Source organism: Pan paniscus, chromosome 1 (genome assembly GCF_029289425.2).
Source record: "Pan paniscus chromosome 1, NHGRI_mPanPan1-v2.0_pri, whole genome shotgun sequence".
NCBI classification, from domain to species: domain Eukaryota; kingdom Metazoa; phylum Chordata; class Mammalia; order Primates; family Hominidae; genus Pan; species Pan paniscus.
The window spans coordinates 136,219,154-136,242,468 of record NC_073249.2 but is presented as its reverse complement, the minus strand read 5'-3'; the positions used below and the strand labels follow the sequence as shown (position 1 = coordinate 136,242,468).

The 23,315-nt window shown below is 41.0% G+C and overlaps 1 long non-coding RNA gene across 1 annotated transcript in view; it reads right to left on the bottom strand.

The window, feature by feature from the left end:
* Positions 1-776: 776 nt before the first annotated feature.
* Positions 777-23,315, bottom strand: part of LOC106635028 (uncharacterized) — a 68,652-nt gene continuing 46,113 nt past the window's right edge. The window contains exons 2-3 of the long non-coding RNA XR_001338388.3: positions 7,147-7,236; positions 777-1,216 (exon numbers count right to left, since the gene is read on the bottom strand). This is a non-coding gene — a long non-coding RNA (uncharacterized LOC106635028). The remainder of the gene's footprint in view (positions 1,217-7,146; positions 7,237-23,315) is intronic.

Below are 23,315 nucleotides of genomic sequence, written 5' to 3'. Positions count from 1 at the left end.
TCAGAATCAGTTTAAAATATCTGCCAGGCTGCTGACTCCTTTGGCATAATGCCTGTGGCCCCAGTGTTTGAGAAAGGAGAGCAACATTATCTGAAAATTATTTAGGGTGAATTTTTTCCTCTAAGAGCCAGAATCTAGCTTCCTGTCTTTCCACATTACTCTGTCTCTCTCTCTCTCTCTCTCTCTCTCTCTCTCTCTCTCTCTCTTCTCTCTCTCATTTCTTATCCCTGGTATCTGAGCAAAATAAAGAAGCCTATGTTCTGATATTGAGTGCCTAGGAGCAGGGAAAATGTTGAGAGCAGCCTTTGTTGTATTGGTTTCTTTATTTTATTTATTTTGTATTTATTTACTTATTCATTTATTTATTTTTGAGACACAGTCTTGTGTCACTCAGGCTGGAGTGTAGTGGTGCGATCTTGGCTCACTGCAACCTCTGCTTCCCAGGTTCCAGCAATTCTCCTGCTTCAACCTCCCAAGTAGCTTAGATTGCAGGTGCACACCACCACGCCGGGATAATCTTTTGTATTTTAGTAGAGTCGGGGTTTCACCATGTTGCCCAGGCTGGTCTCGAACTCCTGAGCTCAGGCAATCCACCCACCTCGGCCTCCCAAAGTGCTGGGATTACAGGTGTGAGTCACCACGCCCAGCCATTGTATTGGTTCCTTTACAGGCTCTTTTTCCATAAAGGGGAGTACGTTGCTTTTTCAAACATTGTTGCATTTGATTCTCTTAAAAGCCCCTGTGTAGGTATTAGCTCCATTTTGCAGATAAAAAAATTGAGGCTCAGACAATTTTTAATGTGGTGAAAGCATACTACAAAGAAGTAGAAGAATAACAATTCAGACCCAGGTAATCTGACTTCACAGTCCAAAGTCTTTTCACTCTATTAAGTACATGCATTGACCATCGTCTGAACTGATATTGTGCCCACATCCAAGCCTCTCTGGGGAAGGAGATCTATTTTTACTGCAGTTCAACAGGCAGAGCTCATAGAAGCCTGCGTCTCTGTAAGCATTGTCAGCAAGTGCTCCTGGCTTCTTCTTGTACAAACTCTTCATCATGCTCTTCTCTCAGTGTGTTTAATGGTGGGTCATTGTTACTGTTTAGTTGCCTGATGGGTTTCTGGCTCCTAAATCCAAGTAACGAAGCAGATCCTGCTGTCCCTGGGATTATCCCCTCTTGATGAGTGATGACCTCAGGATTGGAGGCAGCCGACCTGCGGGCAGAGAGAGGGAGATGTCAAAGGTTCCTCCAGCTCAATTTGGATTGATGAACCAGAATAATCCAGGTAGCAGGGCTCGTGGAATTGGCCTCAACTGGCAATCTTTTTCCAGAACTGTTCTTTCTCAATTTTTGTATTTGAGGTGGAGTGTTTCTGCCAATTTCTCACTTACATCCTCTCTTTTCTATTATAGGTATTTGGAAAGCACCCTCACTCTCATCTATTGGCTGGATTCATCGTCTCCACAACACCAAACAATCAGATGGACTGCATTCACCAGCTACTCATTTCCACCTTTATGCTGTACTTTGCTAGAACGTTTCACTTAAAATACCTCCCAGGTCTTTATTCCGTCACCAAAATTCTGTACCTGCTTCAAGGCCCTGTCCAATTCATCACCTTCAGGAAATCTCCAAATGAGTCTATCCAACTAATAGCTTCTTTATTCCAAATTCCTTCCAATGATAACAACAACAGCACTTCTTAAAAATTTTATAATTGCTAATTTAAATAAGTAATATCATGTGGCCCAACATTTAAATGTACACAGGGTGTAAAATAATCAAAGTGAAAAGCAATTTGTGCTTTTGTCCCAGCTCCCTAGCTCCCAGATCACAGGCACTCTGTGACCAGTTCCTTTTGTCTCCTTCTGGGCCTTCCAGAGATATCTTTATATGTATAAGTATATATACTTTTAAAAAATGCATCAACAATGTATGAGAATTACTGTTAACATATATTAGCAATTATTTAAGACATGCCATGCTAAGCACTTTACATGTATTATTTCATTGAATCCTCCAACAACTTTATCAGATGGATCCTCATGTGATCCATATTTATAAATAAAGAAATAGAGGCTCAGAAAAGTTAAGGAGCTTACCTATGATCACATAGTGATGTAGCAGAGTTGGAATTTGACCCCCGGCTGCCTGACTGCAGAGCCCAAGCTCCTAACCACTGTGCTACTTGCCTTAAAATGACTCTCTGATTGTCTCATATACATATGCATCTGGCTTCCCAGCTAAATCAAAGAGTCTTCAAAAACAAAAGAAGCAGTGTGGGATAGTGGAAAGAACGTGCACTTGGGAATCAAATCCTGGCTTTGAAACTTACTAGCTATGTGACTACAGGTAAGTTTCTGAAACTCTGTGAATGTCCATGTTCTCATCTGTAAAGTTAGAAAACTGCTAACCTCATTAGCATTAGAGGGAGGGAGGAGTGTTGTGACCATCAGGGGAGATAAAGAATGTAAAGCATCTGACACATTAGAGGTTTGCAGAAATAGTAGTAACTTTCTCAAGAGCTGTGTCTTTTTAAAAATACATTTGCCTGCTTTAGCTACCCTATGCAAGGTAGAAATGTGCATAGGCAATCCTCATGTGATGTTTGATATAATATAAACCTGACCTTTCCAGTGGAAAATACCACACAGAAGTCCCTGAAAGTAAATACAAGGCAACAGGCTCTTGTACCTAGGACCCATGGGGCTAGCTCTAGAGGGAATAGTTGGTCATTTGTTGGCTATTCAAAGAAATGTATGGAATAGTATACAAGACTGGCCTAATGGTCGTACATATTGTAAATCTTCACTGAAGTAAACAAGAATAAATGGAATCTAAAGGGGAAAAAAAAACGAGGAAACACTGTTAGGAATTTTTTCTGGAATATTCTTCCTCCAGACACCCTCATGGTAACCCTTTCACCTCCTTCTAGTCACCTCCTCAGAGGTGTCTCCTGACCTGCAATCTGTCCCCACTCCCAGTTTATTTTTAATTTCTTCATAACACTTTGCACCTGCAATTATATAATATAATTATCCTGTCTTTCGCGTATGTTTTTCATGGTCTGATTCCTCTAGAATGTAAGCTCCCTGAGGGCAGAGGCCTCGTTGTTTTCATTGATATATCCTGAACACTTCGAATAGTGTCTGACACATAATGCCTGCTCAATAAATACCTATTGGAGGAATAATTTTTTCAGATAAGAAAGCTGAGGTTAAGAGACTTAGCCTAGATAATTTTGCTAGTTAACAGCAGAGTTAAGATTAGAACTCAGTTTTTCTGCCTGCCAAACCAGTTGTCTTTCTATTAAATCATATTTTTAAGGATGTAGGAGCATATATGTAGGATTGAGGAAAGATTTGACTATTGAGGAATCCAGAAAAAACTGGAAATCACTGCATATAGACAAAAAAATTGAACCATGAAAGTGACAGCAGGAAAAAAAAAAGCCATAGATGTGGGTGGTAATGTTGATTTTCTTCAAAATTTTGTTTAAGTACCTGAGACTCTGCTGTCAGTTTATCTAGTGAAATAAGATTCATGATCAATATGTGGAGACAGAAATTTCAGACCTCATTATACACAAACTGAAGATTATTCCTTTGCTGTCACTGTGGCATTTGACACGCCAGTGAAAACAAAAGGAAATCTGTCTCAGATGCCCCTTTTAGCTTTGACAGATGTGGAAATGCATGAGTTTGGAGAGTTAATTTTTGGTTGGATATTACATGTGAGCATGTCCCAAGATACAGCTAGAGAAACTACCACCATGTTCACAGTTGAGAGCCACAGCCCTAGTGATGCACTGAATTTCAGTCCAGGATGTCTACTCCCATCCCTACTTTGTTCTCTTATCTCGAAAGTAAAAGAGGCACTCTGTCTTTTCCCAGGCTAATCTCCCACCTGAGCTTTTGATCACATCCCTTTCTCCCATCACTTACCCCTCTTTCTTGAATCTTAAATCTCTCTTTTCCCCATATGTGCAAATATGTTCAAATCTCCTCCATGCTAATGCAAAATTATAAAAATCTTCCAGCAATCTCTTCAATCAGTAACCTATTGATGTAAAAGCAAAGCACCCCAAAACAGTGGTTTCAAACAGAAAGAACTTTATTCACAAGTTGATAAGTCATCTGGGCCAGGCTCAGTTGACTTCAGCTGGGCCCGAAATAGTGACTACACACCCTCATGAAGGTGCAGTTAGCTGGGGGGTCAGCTAGGGCAGGCTGGTCAAGGGCGAGCTCGCTCACATGCCTGGCAATTAAGCAGGTTATTAGTTATGGTGAAGTGGGTGACTGGGACACTGATCACTTATCATCCAGCAATTTAGCTCAGGCTTATTCTCATGGTTGCTGGGCAGGATTTCAAGAGGCAGAGAGAGAGAGAAAGCAGAAATACAAGACCTCTTGAATTGGCACAAAACCAATTCTTCCTCATTTTATTGGCAAAACCAAGTCACAAGTCCAACCCAGGGGCAAGGAAATAGACTCTACTTTTTGATGGGAGGAGCTGCAAAGTCACATCACAAAGGATGTGGATTCAGGGAGGGATGGAGAATTAGGGTCAGTTTTGTAATAATCCTACAATATCTCTCTTTATCCTTAAGCTTCGGCCTAAGTGTCTCCTTTCCTTCACATCCGAACTTCCAGAAAGGGTCGTTATCACTAGCCTTGGCTACTTCCTTACCAACCACTCACTCCTCACCCAAGGTGACCTCATCTTATTCCTGCCATCTCCCTCTTGATGGAACTACTCTCTTTAAAGACAACAATGGATCAAATATTAAATACTACGAACTTTCAGCTGTCATCTTACTTAACTTCATTGCACAATTTGACCTGTATGGCTATTTTCTCCTGCTTAAAACTCTCCTCCCTTAATGCCTGTGTTCACTCTCTCCTGTCTCCTTCTATTCCTCTGGCCATTCCTCCTCAGGTCCCTTGGCTGGCTGGTGTCTGTCCTCTGGCTTGTCAATGTTAATGTTTCTGTTGTCTCTTCCCTTTTCTTCCTTCTCATGTTAAATTCTTTCCAGAATCTAATCTAGTTAGGGGAATACCACCTATATCCATCTTTATTCTAACCCCCTTTTAACCTGCAGGTATAGTGTCAGTGCCTACTGGATATTGCCATAGGCTCCTCAAACACAACATGTGTCTTCAACTGAGCTTAATATCTTTCTTCCAAAATGTAATTTTGTCTTCACTTTCTTTGTTAACAGCTTTTCAATTATTGCAATTCATCAAGCTGAAAACAGAGGACTGTCCTTAACTCCTTCTGACCTCGACTTCATACAACCCAAAACATTAAGTCCTATCAATTCTACACGCCAAGTATCTCTCAGAGTCACCCCTTCCTCAAGTCCTTGCTACTGCCTGAGTTTAGACTGTCAACCTCTGTTGCCCAGGCCAATGCAGAGCCTTTCGTCTGCTCCCCTGACCCTCTTCTGCAGCCAGAGATCTTCTGAAATGCAAATCTGTTATTCCTTTGCCTTATACGCTTCCACTGGCTCATTTCTGCCAAGATAAAATCTAAACCCTTTGGGAAAAAAAAGTACTCCCTCTCATTTTAATAAAAAGAAGTTTTATTATCAGGAAATAGGGGACTTGTCAGGGACAGAGTCCCCCGTGTGCTGGCTCCTCTCTCACTGCCTTCAATATCTTATCTCTGCTCCTTTCTTTGAGTTTACCCCATTCTTCTGAAGACTTTCCCACCCTGTCTCTCTCTGCTTGTTCATCAATGCACATGGCCCCCTATACACATTTTTAATCCAAGCCTACCTAACCATCATATCTCTCAGAACAAATTATGGAGAAAGAAAATCCAATTGGCTTATCTCATGAGCCAAATGCTCAATTGGCTGTGACCATGAAGGGGTGAGGTTATATGGACAAAACATGACAGCGGTGGAGGCCCACATCTTCAGTGGAAGCTGTAGAGAAGAATGTTCTCAGAGAAGACAGTGTGGGCTGGGCAGGCAACTCAGACAGGCCCACTCTATTCCTTAATGTGGCATATGTTATTTTTCTAGTGTCATCTCCCAAGTTTTCTACACTGCAATGAACTATCCACTCCAACTACACAGAGCTACTCCCCATTCCCTACACACGTCATGCTCTTTTTCATATGGTATTCCCAGTACCTGCAATATTCTACCCCCATCAACTCTCTAGAAATCTCCTCCTTATTTTTTATTTATTTATTTTATTTTATTTTATTTTTTGAGACAGAGTCTCACTCTGTCACCAGGCTGGAGTGCAGTGGCGCGATCTTGGCTCAATGCAACCTCCACCTCCTGGGTTCAAGCAATTCTCCTGCCTCAGCCTCCTGGGTAGCTGGGACTACAGGCTCGTGCCACAACACACAGCTAATTTTTGTATTTTTAGTAGAGATGGGGTTTCACCATGTTGGCCAGGATGGTCTCAATCTCTTGACCTCATGATCCACCCACCTCAGCCTCCCAAAGTCCTCCTTATTTTTTAATATCCAATGTCACCTACACTGTGAAGCCTCCCTTGCTCCTGTTAGTTGCTCTGTCTTCTAGGAATGCTTACCACTTTGCACACTTAGCACTTTCCATCTGCACTCTTAGAATATATATTACACCAAATTGAAATTGTTTGTTCCCTTTGTTAGATTATGGGCTTTTTTAAATTGGCAGGCACCATCCCCAGCATCTGCTATAGTGTTGGGCACATAGAACTAAATGAATTAAAATGTTAAGTGAATAGAGTTTCTAAATCAGTTGTATTAATCCATTTTTGCACTGCTGTAAAGAAATACCTGAGGCCAGGCGCAGTGGCTCACGCCTGTAATCCCAACACTTTGGGAGGCAAAGGTGAGTAGATCACGAGGTCAGGAGTTCGAGACTAGTCTGGCCAACATGGCGAAACCCCATCTCTACTAAAAATACAAAAAAAAAAAAATTAGCCAGATGTGGTGGCATGCACCTGTAATACCAGCTACTCAGGAGGCTGAGGCAGGAGAATTGCTTGAACCCGGGAAGCGGAGGTTGCAGTGAGCCGAGATTGTGCCACTGTACTCTATCTTGGGCAGCACATCAAGACTTCATCTCAAGAAAAAAAAAAAAGAAAATACCTGAGACTGGGTAATTTATAATGAAAAGAGGTTTAATTGGCTCACCGTTCTGCAGGCTGTATAGGGAGCATAGCTGGGGAGGCCTCAGGAAACTTCAGTCATGATGGAAGGCGAAGCAAGCACATCTTCACATGGCTGGGGCAGGAGAGAGAGAGAGTGAAGGGGAAGTGCAACACACTTTTATACAACGAAATCTCGTGAGAACTCACTCACTATCATGAGAACTGCAAGGGGGAAATCCACCCTCATGACCCAATCACCTCCCACCAGACCCCTTCTCCAACATTGGGGATTACAATTTGACATGAGGCTTGGGCGGGGACAAACCCAAACCATATCACCAGTGGTTCTCAAAGTGTGTTCCTGGATCATTAGCATCAGTATCATCTGAAAACTTGTTAGAAATGCAAATTCCTGGGCCCCTCCATGAACATACTAAATAAAAAAACTCTAAGAGTAGGAGTGGTAGGCACAACCTTGTCCCTTGCCCCCAGATGTCTATGTCCTATACCCTGGGACCTGTGAGTATGCTATGTTCCACGGCAAAAAGGAATTAAGGTTGCAGATGGAATTAAGGTGACTGATCAGCTGATTTTAAAATAAAGAGTTTATCCTGGATTATCCAGGTGGGCCTAATGTTATCAAAAGGGTCCGTAATGGCGAAGAGGGAGATGGAAGGGTCAGAACCAGAAAGATAACATCATGAGAAAGACTTGACCAGCCACTGCTGGCTTTGAGGATGGAAGGGGGCCACTAGCCAAAGAATGTAGGCAGGTTCTAGAAGCCAGAAAAGGCAAGAAAACAGATTCCCCTAGAGTCTCCAGAAAGGAATACGGGTCTGTCAAAATCTTGACTTTTGTCAAGTGAGACCCACTTTAGACTTCTGACCTCCATAACTGTAAGTTAACAAATTGTTGTTGTTTTAAGCCACAACATATATTTGATAGGTGAATGAATGAATGAATGATAAACAATAAGTCAAACTTGAGGACTTTTTATATTTGTAGATTTAGAGGGTACACGCACAGTTTTGTTACTGGATATATGTGTAGTGGTGAAGTCTGGGCTTTTAGTGTAACCATCACTCAAGAAGTATACATTGTACCTGTATTCGTCCATTTTCACACTGCTATGAAGATACTACCTGAGACTGGGTAATTTATAAACAAAGGAGGTTTAATTGACTCACAGTGCCACATGGCAGGGAGCTGGGAGGCCTCAGGAAACTTACAGTCATGGCAGAAGGGGAAGCAGACACCTTCTTCACAAAGCAGCAGGAGAGAGAAGTGTGAGCACAGGAAAAACTGCCACTTGCAAATCCATCAGATCTCGTGAGACTCCCTGTCACGAGAACAGCATGGGGGAAACTGCCTCTATAATCCAATCACTTCCCTCCCTTGACATGTGGGGATTACACATGGGAATTACAACTCAAGATGAGATTTGTGTGGGGACACAGAGCCAAACCATGTCAGTACCCAATAAGTAATTTCTCATCCCTTACTTCCTTCCCACTCTCCCACCTTTTGAAGTCTCCAGTGTCTCTTACTCAACTCTCACTTGAGGACTTTAGAAACTTTGGAAAGGAACAGTCGAGTTCTAAAGGAATATCATCCCAGCACTGATTCAGTGGAGTGGGGAGAAGACACACTCTTCTCTTGTGTGGATGTCAAATAGAGGACACAGAAAAGCAATTAGAACAAGAGTAGAAAGCAGGACTGGCTGAAGATGGCAGAGGATAGGAGTAGAGAGTGTAGGAACTGTGCATGGTTCCCTGGAATGGGGGTGGGGGCAAGAGGTTTTTTTGTTTGTTTGTTTGTTGTTTGAGATGGACTCTCGCTCTGTGGCCCAGGCTGGAGTGCAGTGGCACGATCTCAGCTCACTTCAACCTTCACCTCCCAGGTTCAAGCAATTCTCCTGCCTCAGCCTCCCGAGTAGCTGGGATTACAGGTGCACACCACCACGCGTGCACCTGTAATCTAATTTTTTGTATTTTTGGTAGAGACGGGGTTTCACCTTGGCCAGGCTGGTCTCAAACTCCTGACCTCAAGTGATCCACCCACCTTGGCCTCTCAAAGTGCTAGGATTACAGGCATGAGCCACCCCACGCCTGGCCAGCAAGAGTTGAAGGGTAACAGGAGAGGCAAGGCTGGAACTGTGTTCACCACAGTATCGCCAGTTTCTAGTCTAGGCCTGGAACCTCAGAAGCCCAGCGCCTGAATCATCAATATATCTTTGTTGAGTGAAAGAGAATTTTAGTGTGAAATTGTTCTGGGCTCTTCAGACATTTGTTTCAAGGTGTCTGAGGAAGATCTGTGATTAGGTTCAGCAGACCTCTCAGCAGTAATGCAGACACTATGAGGGGAAAGGCTGATTCAAAAATCAACGCACTGGAGCTGGAGGCATGGGCAGCATAGATAGAATGGGTTCTGATAAGTGGTCAAGACCCAGTGTCCAGGGAATGTGGCCATTTCCAGTCAGGGGCCTTGCTGAGCAAGGGAATTCTAGCATTTAATTTAGTGCCCATTGTGAGTCAGCCGTGGGACTAGGTGTTTTCCTTCCTTGAGCTCATTCGAGCAAAGTGCCCCAATATGTGAGCTGAGAAGAGGAAAAGGAAAACAAGGGAATGGCTCAGAGCCCAGGTTGGCAGACAGGGCCAGGGCCATCTCTCCACAGGGGACAGGTTCAACCTATTGGGTTGGTCCTATGGCAGGGTCCAGGCCCCAAGGAAGAGAACTGCCTTAAACAAAGCAGGGCCATAGGGGTCAAGACAGATGCCAGAAACAGAATGAAGGCTAGCTGAAGGCACAGAGCGTAGTCAGATGCAAGGGGCAGAACTAAGCTTACGGAAGGAGAAATAACCCCGAAGTGCAGTGCATAGGGATAAGGCACTGCAATCAGGGAGGGACGAGGCAGAGCTAAAGTCGGGAAATTCCTAAGAGAAATACTCATGATCAGAGTTACTACAGTTACAAAGCTAAGTAGGTGAGAAGGATTTCTTGACATCAATGAAAGTGATGGTGAAGAGTCATAGAGTCATGTGCCGTGCCCAGGCTGAGTTCCTGACCCACAGAATCTGTGAGCATAATAATACTTCATTATTTTATGCCACAAAGACTTGAGGTAATTTGTTTCCTCAAATTACAGTTACTTCACCATTACACATATATCCAAAACAAAACCGTGCATGTACCCTCTAAATCTATAAAAATAAAAAAGTGAAGTCCTCAAGTTAGACTTATTGTTTATTATTCATTCATTCATGAATTACACAGTTGCCACAGATTTAATTCCTAGAACACCTATTTTCATAAATTTTCATTTCATTTTCAAGACAAGGTCCTAGTCCAACCTCTTTTTTTTTTAATACAGTAGAACTTGGGAAACCCATTTTAAGTGGAATTACATTAAGTGACCTTTTTCTAGTATCAAATTTCCTGCAATACTTTGCAGGGAACACTGTCTCAAACCCCTTGGCTCTGTCTCAAACCCCTCTCTACCATGGCAGGTAGAGAGATCAGTGGGCCCAGCTACTGGGAACCCAGGGAAGCCAGGGGAAAATAGATGGGTTTGAGTTAACTGCAAAAGGCCTAGAACTCAGTGTTGCATGGTCCTGTGACGGTGTTGTGGAAAGAGGGCCACATTTGGTGCTAGACGGTCCCACTCGATAATTATGTGGTATTGGGCAAGTTACTCTACTTTTCTGAGCCTCAGTTTCCTCAGTTGTATCATGGGGCTACTAATCTTCCCTTCCTGGGCTGTTTTACTGCTCACAGGTGATAATCTATGTAAAGTAGTCACCAGTGTTAGTTTCCAACTGAGGATCCCACTCCTACTATGAAATCCACTTTTATTAATGTGAGAAGGATTATTTTTTAAATCATAAACAAAATGAGATAAAAATAATGTTCAGGTTTCACAGTTTCACTTCTTTTTTTCTTTTTCAGATCCTTTACCTTATTATTTTACTCCTCCCCATGTGCAGATCCTATTTCGATATCCCTATGCATGGGATAATAAATAGGATTCTTTCTGAGCACCAACTCCATTGAACTGCTTGGAACCCTTGAGAAGAATTCTGACACTGAAACCAGACTCATCACAAAATGGTGCCCTGATCAACTGGTGAGGTCTGCTTAGGAGAGGTGGGTAGCATCACTATTGCCCACTTTTTATCAACTCTGTTATATCTTTCTCCCAAACACACTCATTGTATTCTCACTTCCGACTCCCCAGAGGAGTCGGATTTTTAGAAGCACAGAGCCTAAGTGTAATCTAGGGCTCGTATGTCCCTAATGACTTTTTAGCTCTCTCCACGTTAAATATAGTGCTGGGTTGCTGAAGTTCAGACAGGTTAAATTATTTGACCTAGATCACACAGCTAGTAAATATGAAAGCCAAAATTGAAAGCTGATCTCTCCAATTTTGAAGCTAGAGCTCTGTCTTTAGTAGGCTGTCTCCCCTTCCGTGGCAACAATCTCTCAAAGTAGGCCTGGATCCAAGTGTAACCTAGGGCTTGTTCTGGGAATAGGGATAGTTCCTTTTCCTAGAAATGCCACATGTAGAAACTACTGACTATAGGCCACTAATTCATACTGGGAGAAGCTCGAGTATAGAACATCATCAGCCAGCAGGTGTAGAGAATAGCAGTGAAGGAGCAGTGCTTTGTAGATAGACCAGGTCAGGATCTGCTCACCAGCTGGATAATCTGGAGCAAGTTACTCAACCTTCCTCTTACTCAATTTCCCTGTAAATTAGGACTAAAAAGAACATTATCAACTTCACACAGTCATATGGGGATCAGGTGGAGAGAATGTTTATGAAGAGCTCAGTACAGGCTGCAGCACACAAGTCCTCAATATGTATCAGTCATAAATCATCCTAAGGAGAGTGTAAGGGGTCTGCTCCTCACTGCACATGGGGGCAGTGTGTGGTAGAATATATAACCTGAATAAAAACACATTTGGAAGAAGTACAGCCAAAGTAATAAAACAATAACATGATAAATGTGTGTATGCCTATTTTTTTTTTCACTTGACCAGGGAAATTCAGGCAATTAATGTTTGAAAGGGAATGTGAAGCAAATGTAATGGAGTCAAGCGTTCCCTCATAATATCATGTGATCCTGCAGCCACCAGAGCCATTTTGGTTGTGTGAAGAAGACTGTGCCCAAAGTACCTCCTTAAAGCTTTCCTAACAATAGCTCTACCAGCCACGAAAAACCGTTTCCTTCTCCCTTCTCTTCTATCTGAAGAGAGTTAGAATCAATTGGCCCAGAATTGTGAGTGTGAGTGCCTCTGTCCATGAAACTAGAGGAGAAATATTTCTATTTGAAGAGAGTTAGAATCAACTGGCCCAGAAGTCTGAATCTTAGAAGAACTAAGAGACAGTGATATGGACTCTCCAGCAAAGCAGTGACTTAGTGGTTCAAGGGACGTTTTCTCTTCTCACTGGCATGTCAGTTGTCATGGGCTTTCTGCATTATGACATCTTGTTTTCCTTAGTAAAATAAGTCTTTTCATTTGGAATCTCATATTCCCATTAATTGGTGACAGTGCTATCAGAGCCTCTTTCACAACCATATAATCTGGGCCATATCCTTATTTCAGTATCAATTCTTGGTGCATTATCCAAGCCACCCAGGAAAGTCAGAATCTGCACCAAGTCTGTCCCCAGGGTACTTGTGAAAATACATTTAGCCTGTACTACTTCCTCTTAGCTATCTGTCTTTGATATGGGGTCTCTCTTCTAGCAGGCTTTATGTAAGGCAAAGTCTTTCTGGAGGCATTCTTTGCAATAAAAAAAAGTGTATTATCAGTGAGTATCAATTATAATGAGGCATTTTTAGTGGGGCTTGATAATGTTGGAACCAGGGAACAGTGGCCTCTGAGCTGAGATCCCGGCAGCTGCATTTTATTAACCCAAGTCAGAGTGTTAAGCTGATTTTCAGGCTTGATTGACAGAACCCTTTCAGCACAAACCCTGGAAAACTATTAGGAGGAAAGAATCCCATTGAGGCATTCCGCCTGTAATAGTTTTAATGCAGAAATGCATTTGATCAGCAGCACGCTGAGCTCATATCATTTCCAGAGTGAGTAGCAATGTGGTTCCAGTGTCATTTACCACAACCAATTATGGCACTTCCTGACAACATTTAAAACAGATTGGATTAGGAAAAGTGTACTCTCAAGATTGTGTTCTGAGAGGCAAAATCCTGGAATTTTCAGTGGATCTCATTCCCTATCTTTTTCATTAGAAGACAAAGCTGAAGAAGAAGAACAAAACACTTTTAAGGGTAAAGGATTGAAAGCAAGCATAAAAAGCGGGATACAACTGCAGTTCACTGACCCTTCGATTTCTTCAGGACTCTTCCACTGCTGCAAATCTTCTAAATACAAGAGTTGGACAGTCTTTATGCACCAGATACACTTCCCCAAATCACAATATGCATTTCCCAGCCCTCTTCACCATTCTTATCCCCTGCAAAAAGCACTAGTTCTAATGAGTAAAAATATCTGTGATATAAACATCAGCTATAAAGTCACTCTTGGGTTCAGAAGGTTTTACTCCATTGGCAATATTGACTGATCTCATGGACCAACACAGACATGTCTTTTAGATATTTCATATGTTAAGAGGATCAGACAGCTATTGCGATCTTCTGAATTAACCATACACAAATTTCACTGGAATAGTACACTGGAAGTACTTGCTTAGGAAATCAAATAGTTTTCTTTTTCTGGTTTTTATAATAGCTTTATTGGAATTATTTGATTATAAAAGTAACAAATGCTTACTGCAAAACAAAAAAACAAACAGAAAACATAGGAGAAAACAATGAAAAATAAAAGTATCATCCAGAGATAAGCACTGTTGATATTCTGGCCTCACCCAAATGCATATTTAGAAACAAAAATATTATCAGACAACATGTCCTTTTTTGCATCCAGCAATATACTGTGAACATTTTTCCATGTCAATAAATATGGATCTATATTACATATTTAAAGCTGCAGAATGTCATTGTATCATCATTATTTTAACTAATCCTCCTCTGATGAACATTTAGGCTCCCTGCTCCCTTTTGTTACTCTTTTAAATAATATTGCAATAACATCCCTGTACATTAGTGATCCTCAAGCTTAAATGTGATTAAGAATTATCTGAGACTCTTTTAAAATATAGATGCATGAGCCTCACATCTTCAATAAGAGAGGCATAAGACCCAGGAAGCTGCATTTTATCAAGCACTACAGGCGATATGGATACTGGGAGTCCTCAAACCACACGTTGAGAAATATCTTTGCAAACTTGTCTAATGATTTCCTTAAGATAAAGTTCCAGAAGTGACCTAGTGAATGCAGTGCAGCATTTCAACAATCTACCTTGTTTGTAGTTATCTTGGTGATTAAAAAAAAGTTTAGATCATTAAGATAGGCATGTACTGTAAGGTAGGAAATATGTTTGAGGCACAAATGAATAGGTTGAGTCTGTTCAAGAGCCCTCAGAATCAGCCCTTCAGATGTCTGTGGGATGCAGACATCCTCCTGCCTTGGCTCTTCCAGCAGAGCCTGGCAATAAGAACTGAGCAGGGATGGGGCGAAGACACAAGGTGAGAGTGAGTTCAACATGCTGGCTGGAGATGTTGGTTCCTGAGAGGAGAGGGTGCCTGCCCTTGCCATTTGCACCGGAAATTGCTACCAATAAGGGGTCACCAAATAAGACAGCTCCATCCCCAAGCTCACTTGTATAAAATTTGCACTTGACTAACATTCCATTCCCATTTTAGGTTTCTCAGGAATTTGAAAGATGGCAGTAAAAGAACACAGGTATTTCTCCATTTCCAGGATATGAGCACGTTTAAATGAGCATACACATACTCACCCACATGGACAAGGGAGACGTATTCCCCAGCTTATAGTCTCCAAACTCCAGAAGGAGGACTTCCAATTACAAGCTTCACATAAAAGAATAATTTTGCCCATGGCCACAAAATACGAAAATTGAACAGGCAGGACTCCAATTTAAATCATGTTAGGAAAAAAATTTTGTCCTCTATTTTTTCTGGTAAATGCTACGGAAGTAGGATATACATGCAGGAATGTGTTCAAATCCTAAATTTACAAACTCAACAAAATTTCACAAAGTTAACACAGTGGTGTAACCAGCATTTAGATCAGGAAATAGAGCAAGGCCAGGCTCAGTGGCTCATGCCTGTAATCTCAGCACTTTGGGAGGCCGAGGCGGGCAGATTACAAGGTCAGGAGTTCGAGACCAGCCTGGCCAACATGGTGAAAGCCTGTCTCTACTAAAAATACAAAAATTAGCCAGGCATGGTGGCAGATGCCTGTAATCCCAGCTACTCAGTAGGCTGAGGCAGGAGAATTGTTTGAACCTGGGAGGCAGAGTTTGCAGTGAGCCAAGATCATGCCACTGCACTCCAGCATGGGCAACAGAGCAAGACTCCATCTCAAAAAAAAAGAAAGAAAAAGAAAAAGAAAAGAAATAGAGCAATACCCGGATCCCAGAAGTCCCCCTGTGCCTGCTTGCAGTCACTGTTCTCTCCAGGGGAAATCATCATCCTGATTTCTAACCGTTTTCATTGTCCTGACTTATTTTTAAGCTTTATAGAATCATAATATAAGAACTCTTTTCTTTCGAAAATTTTTTGACTAGATTTCACAGATCATTAGCTTAACTCTTTGTATCAGGTGCAGACATTTCTCAATATTGAAGCAGAACTATTCCCCAAAAAGAAATTTTAAAGTATATACTTCAAATAAGTCAGTGTCCATTTGTGCCACTAAAATTGGATGGCTTTGTCAGACCAGCTACTTGGGAGGCTGAGGCCTGGGAGGTTGAGACCACAGTGAGCTGTTATCACACCACTGCAGTCTAGCCTGGGAGACAGAGCAAAACCATATCTCAAAAAAAAAATAAAATAAAAAAGGATGCCTTCATATAAGTTGAGCCCTGAGTCTCTGGGGCCCTTGTGCCTGTCCATAGTAAGGTAATGAGGATCCTAAAAGGCTACTCCCCAGTGTACATGATAGACAACTTGAAAGGCAGTATAATGCAATGGAAAAAAAGATTAGGTTTGCAACCGTAAAGAACCGAGTTCAAATAAAATTGTCTCCACTTAACCAGCCGTACTATCTTCATGAAGTCACATAATCTCTCTGGGGCTCAGCTACTTCTACACCTGTAAAATGGGAGAAATATCTCACTCGATTGTTGTGAAAATTAAACAAGATTCCAAATATAAACTACTTGGCATACAATAGATACCTCATAAATGTTCATTCTCTTTCTCCCTTCAGAGACTAAACCCTGATTCTTCATCAGTTTCAGCTCATTGTGTACATGCATTCTAAATAGATATGTTTTCAATGGCAACTATTTGAACCTGCTGACTAGCAAGTTTAAAATCATTTGGAAACCAGGTTTGTGATCCAAGGGAATTTAAAGTTGCTGACACAGAGGATTTTTCAGAACTGAGAAATGTCACCGTTCATCTTTTGGAAACTGGTATGGCTTCATGTCCTTCACATTTTCCACCATGCTGGCCTGGTTGTTTATTTATTAATGATTTCCATCATGAAACCATTGTTATCTCAGCTTCCTGTTATGGCCTAAAAGCACACAAAATCATCATTTTCTAACGAGCACAAAGCATCCAAATGCCTGTGCTTCCCGCGACATTTTTGTTTTATTAATAGCCATTATGCCAATCCGTTGATAATGGCCTTTTCAGTGAGACGCACACACTGTCGCGTAATGATCGTGTGATTTCTGCATTTTTACCAGTATAAATATTAAAATCTCTGACAGATTGCTAATGAGCTGATGTTGGAATTACAGAGTAGTCTGTTATCATTTGTCCATTCACAGTTTCCTCACCAGCCCATCTGTGCTCGGAACACAGCCACCGTGGAGCATGCAGGCTGGGACAGTTTCTCCATTTACACCTTTTGCCTTCAGAAGCCTCTGGGAAAGCCTGTCCCTAATTAAAGATTTTAGCAAACATATTGCCAGCTTTCTAACACTGTTATTAAACTGCTCTCTTTTGTTAGAAAAGGTGCTGTTTGTCAGCAGTTTGTAGATTTAGATATTTAGTGTGTGTTTCTGTAACCCAGCAAAATATTTATGCTTTTAAAATAATTCAATTAATATGTTATGCATGTATCTACCTGTGTGCACAATAAATACACATGGCACACACGCCATCAAAATCCTGTTTAATTATTCAGACTCACAAGGACAAAGAAACATGGTGTTTCTGTAGACACATGGACTTCTCTACAGAATAAGGTGGATTTGAACATTTTAAGGTTGGGACTATTAAAATAAAATTATCAGATTGAGATCATGGCTCAGGTAATTTGGGGCAAGGGCAAAGTAACTTTCACCTGAAATATTTGTAAAATTAAGGTACACTGAAAAGGATCTGATATTTCTAGCAGAATATGCCTAGTTGAGAAAACAGTGTTCCCTCACCTTAAAGGCTTAACTGTTGGAGCCATGGTTCTCAGTCAGTATGGGTGTGATTGAGGCTAGGTGGGGAAGGGGACATGAGGTCAGTGGGGGCGCTTCTGCACGCTCTCTCCCACCCCCACCGTCAAATCTGCCTAGTTGCAAATCAGTGCAGCAGAGCAACAGGGGAAGAGGACAGCTGCCAGATCGGAGAGCCTGCTGCCCCAGGAAAAGGCTCTCAGATCATTAGTCTTGGAAGTGAATTCATCTCACTCTTCCCAGGGTGAGCATACAGAGGGGTGACCCCTCTGGTAGTAAGCCATGTAAGGTTTTACAGACTAAAGCGACCCCCTTAGAAAATCCTGAAGAGCCCGAGGTCTTCACTAAGGAGGCAGGAATAGTAACTCCCAGGGGCTCATCACCTTGGAGCCCAGAAGGTGGCTCTGCATGCTGCTTCAGAGTCATTCCCACCAGTGACACTATAACACTGAGGGACTGTGAGATGCATCTTCCAGTGTGGAAGCTTTGTGGCCACTTATTGCTTTGAAATTTTAACGTAAGTTTTGATATTTTGATTTAATCCTTGAATTAAATACGAACAAGTCTGAGGGCAATGACAAATCATACAGCAAAATACATGTTCTGAAAGAATTTGCACACTAGAGAACTACTACACATCCATAAAAACCATGTGCTCTATCTAACTCCACAGGGTAGCCAACGTTAAGAGCCAGATGACTGGCCCAGGTGCAGGGGAGTGCAGAGGCCGGAGACATCCCTTCTAGTGAGGATGAGTTAAGAAGTTCTCCCAGAGGGGTAGAACCAACACTGAACACTGAAGAATGTGGTTGAGTGACAGGGTAGGAGTGGGGGAAGAGGACATTGTGAGCTGGGAAGATGCTGGGAAAGGACAAGGGATATTTGGGGCACCTTAAATAGGCTGCTTAGGCTAGAGCAGAGGTTTGTGATGGGACCTTGAGAAAGCAAAGGTTTCTGGGGCTGCTCTGTCAAGGCTCAGGATCTGTACTTAATCTTGTTGTTGTTGTTGTTGTTAGTGATTTGTTTTCTTTGTTTCCCCTCCCCCGCCTTTTAAATAAACTTTATTTTGTAAAGCAGTTTTAAGGTCACAGCAAAATTGAGGTAGAAAGTATAGAGAGTTCCCATATGCTCCCTGACCTCACATACACACAGCCAGCCTCCCCCATTCTCAACATCCCACACCTGAGTGGTACATTTGTTACAATTGATGAACCTCCACGGACACATTTTTATCATCCAAAGTCCATAGTTTGCATTAGGGTTCACTCTTGATGTTGTACATTCTACGGATTTGGACAAATGTACAATGATATGCATCCACCATTATAATATCATACAGAATAGTTTCACAGCCCTGAAGACCCTCCATGCTTCCCCTATTCATTCCTACCTCTCTCCAACTCCTGGCAACCACTGAGACCTCTATACTGTATCCATAGTTTTGCCTTTTTCAGAATGTCATATAGCTGGAATTATGCAATATGTAACCTTTCAGATTTACTTCTTTCATTTGGTAATATTTGTTTAAGGTAACTCCATGTCATTTCATGGCTTGATAGTCATTTCTTTTTAATGCTGAATAATATTCCATTGTCTGGATGTACCATGGTTTATTTATCCATTCACCTACTGAGGGACAACTTGTTGCTTCCATGTTTTGGCAATTATGAATAAGGCTACTATAAATATCTATGTGCAGATTTTTGTGTAAAGGTGATTTCCATTTCTTTTAGAAAACACCAAGGAACTCAATGGCTGGATCATACGGTAGAAGTATGTTTAGTTTTGTAAAAAAACAAAACAAAACAAAACAACAACAACAAAAAACAGGCTGTCTTCCAAATGGCTGTATCATTTTGTATCCCCACCTGCAATGAATGAGAATTCCCATTGTTCTATATCCTTGCCAGCATTTGGTGTTGTCAGTGTTCTGGATTTTGGCCATTCTAATAGGCATGTAGTGGTATCTCATTGTTGTTTAAATTTGCATTTCCTCAATGGCATGTGATGTGGAGCATCTTTTATTTTGCTTATCTGCCATCTGTGTATCTTCTTTGGCAGGGTGTCTGTTCAAGTGTTTTGTCCATTTTTAAATTAAGTTGTTCATTTTCTCTCTCTCTCTTTTTTTTTTTTTTTTTTTTTTTTTGTGATACAGAGTCTCGCTCTGTCACCAGGCTGGAGTGCAGTGGCATGATCTCAGCTCACTGCAGCCTCCGCCTCCTGGGTTCAAGCGATTCTCCTGCCTCAGCCTCCTGAGTAGCTGGGACTATAGGCAAGCACCACCACGCCCAGCTAATTTTTGTATTTTTAGTAGAGACTGGGTTTCACCACGTTGGCCAGGATGGTCTCGATCTCTTGACCTCATGACCCACCCGCCTTGGCCTCCCAAAGTTCAGGGATTATAGGCATGAGCCACCGCACCCGGCTGACATTTTTATTTTTAATAAAGTCTAGCTTATTATCTCTTGCATGTATCACACCTTTGGTATTATATGTAAAAAGTCATTGCTAAACCCAAGGCAATCTACATTTTGTCCCATGTTATCTTCTACATTGTGATTTTTTTCTAATCTGATCCGGAGCTCTCTCCCTTGAGAGTAGCAATAAGCCAAGATAGCCACCCTCTAGGAGAGGGCTGACCAGGAGGAAAGTTAGGTTCAAGTGCTTGTGTCAGGTGAAGCACAATGAGGAATGAGGAATTGAAACCAGAACGCCTAAAATAGAAGAAATGTATTACTTACAGATACCAGAGAGATTAGGGTTGCTGATAGGAAGGCATCAGGAAATCTGGAGGCAGCAGGGAGCTCAACCATCAGGTGGAGAGTGGGAGAGAAAGAAGACCTGTGGGACTATGCCCTTATTAAGGGCGCTAGTCCTTAGGTTTTCCCATGGGAGCTGTGAATTGGCTACTTTAAAGAAAACATAGGCAGGCTGTGTGTGGTGGCTCATGCCTATAATCTCAGCACTTTGGGAGGCCAAGGTGGGTGGATTGCTCGAACTCAGGAGTTTGGCTACCTAGGCAAAATTGGCAAAGCCCTGTCTCAACAAAAAAAATACAAAAATTAGCCAGGCACAGGGGTGTGCTCCTGTGGTCCCAGCTACTCAGGAGGCTGAGGTGGGAGTATCGCTTGAGCCTAGGAGGTTGAGGCTGCAGTGAGCCATAGTCACACCACTGCACTCCAGCCTGGGTGATACAGTGAGACCCTGTCTCAAAAACAAACAAACATGCAAAGTAGGGGATTTTTTCACATAATTCTGGTGTTGACAATTCGGTATTGACATCATAATCAGCAGCTATGGAATGTGTTGGGTTTTGGGTTAATGAGATGAGGAACAAGTGGGCTATATTAAAAATAACCACACAGAAAAAGTTTTAATGAGGCCAAAGGTGACAGGGTACAACTGGGTTTCAAAGAACTTATGTCAGGCCCCAAAAATTGAAGCCAATGCAGCAACTATGTTTAACAAATTTATGACATTCTAAGAGTTTTATAGTTTTGTGTTTTATATTTGGGTCTGTGAGCTGATTTTTGTGAAGGGTGTAAGGTCTGTGTCTAGATTCTTTTTTTTGCATGTGGATGTTTAGTAGTTCCTGAAAAGTCCATCTTTTCTCCATTGTATTGCCTTTGTCAAAGATCAGTTGTCAAAGATCAGTTGACTATATTTCTATGGGTCTATTTCTGGGCTCTCTATTCTGTTCCATTGATTTATTTGCCTATTTGTTCACCAATACCACACTGTAGCTTTATGGTAAGTCTTGAAGTCAGGTAGTGTTAGTCTTCTAACTTTGTTCTTCTCTTTCAATACTGTGTTGGATATTCTGAGTCTTATGCCTCTCCTGTAGAGTCAGTTTGCCAATAACTGTATTGCAAACTGTTAGAATGTTGATTGGGTTTGCAATGAATTTATAGATCATGCTGGGAAGAACTGACATGTTGACAATGTTGGTCTTCCTATTCATGAACATGGAATATCTCTCCATTTGTTTAGTTCTTTGATTTCTTTCATCGGTTTTATAGTTTTTCTTATATAGATCTTGTATATATTTTGTTAGATTTCATTTTGAGGGTGCTAATGTAAATTGTATTGTGTTTTTAATTTCAAAGTCCACCATTTCATTGCCAGTATATAGAAAGGCAATTGACTTTTGTATATTAACCTTGTATCCTGCAACCTTACTGCCATACTTATTATCAGGTCAGTGCAAAAGTAATTGCAGTTTCTGCCATGTGGTTTTTGTACCAACCTAATAGTTCTAGGAGTTTTTGGGGGTTTTTTGGTCAATTCTTTTGGATTTTCTACATAAACAATCATGTAATCTGTGAGCAAAGGTAGTTTTATTTCTTCCTTCCCAATCTATATATATTTAATTTTCTCTCCTTGTTTTATTGCACTAGCTAGGACTTCCAGTGCAATGTTGGAAAGCAGGGATGATTGGGGATACCTTTACTTTTTTCCTAATCTGAGTGAGAAAGTTTCTAGTTTCTCCCCATTAAGTATGATGTTAGCTGTAGGTTTTTTACAAATATTCTTCATTAAGTTGAGGAATTTACCCTCTATTCCTAGTCTGATGAATTTATCATGAATTGGTATTGGATTTTCTCAAATGCTTTTTCCACATCTACTGACATTATCAAGTAATTTTTCTTTTTTAGTTTGTCGATGTGATGGATTATATTAATTGATTTTCAGATGTTGAACCAATCTTGCATACCTGGGATAAATCTCACTTGGTCATGATATGTAATTCTTTCATACATTATTGGATTCCATTTTGTTAATATTTTGTTGAGGATTTTGCATCTATGCTCCTGAGAGATACTGTTCTGTAGTTTTCTTTTCTCATAATGTCCTTTTCTGATTTTGGTAGTAGAATAATGCAGGCTTCATAGAATGTGTTAGAAAGTGTTCCATCTGCTTCTAACTTCTGAAAGAAGTTGTAGATAATTGGTACAATTTTTCCTCAAATGTTTGGTAGAATTCACTAATGAACTCATCTAGACCCAGTGCTTTCTGTTTGGGTATATTATGAATTATTGATTTAATTTTATAGATATAGGCCTATTCAGATTGTCTATTTATTCTTGTGTGAGTCTTAGCAGATTGTATCATTCAAGGAATTATTCTATTTCATGTAAGTTATCAAATTTGTGGGCATGGAGTTGTTCATGATATTCCTTTATTATCCTTTTAACGTCCACGGGATCTGTAGTGATGTCCCCTCACTTTCATTTCAAATATTAGTAATTTGTGCCCTTTCTCTTTTTTTCTTAGTTATCCTGTTCTAGCCTGGCTTATTGATTCTACTGATCTTTTCAAAGAACCAGTTTTTGGTTTGGCTGATTTTCTCTATTGATATCCTGTTTTTAATTTCATTGATTTCTGCTCCAGTTATTGCAATTTCTTTCCTTCTGATTATTTTAGGTTAAATATGCTCTTCTTTTTTCTAGTATCTAAAGTGGATACTTAGATGATTCATTTTAGACCTTTCTGCTTTTCTTTTTTTAGCTTTTATTTTAGTTTCAGGGATACATGTGCAGGTTGGTTCTGTAGATAAATTGTGTGTTGTGAGGGTTTGATGTACATATTATTTCATCACCCAGGTAAAAAGCATAGAATCCAAGATCAACAAGTAGTTGATCTTTTTTCTTTTCTAATATCTACATTCAATGCTATAAATTTTCCTCTAAGCACTGTTTTCA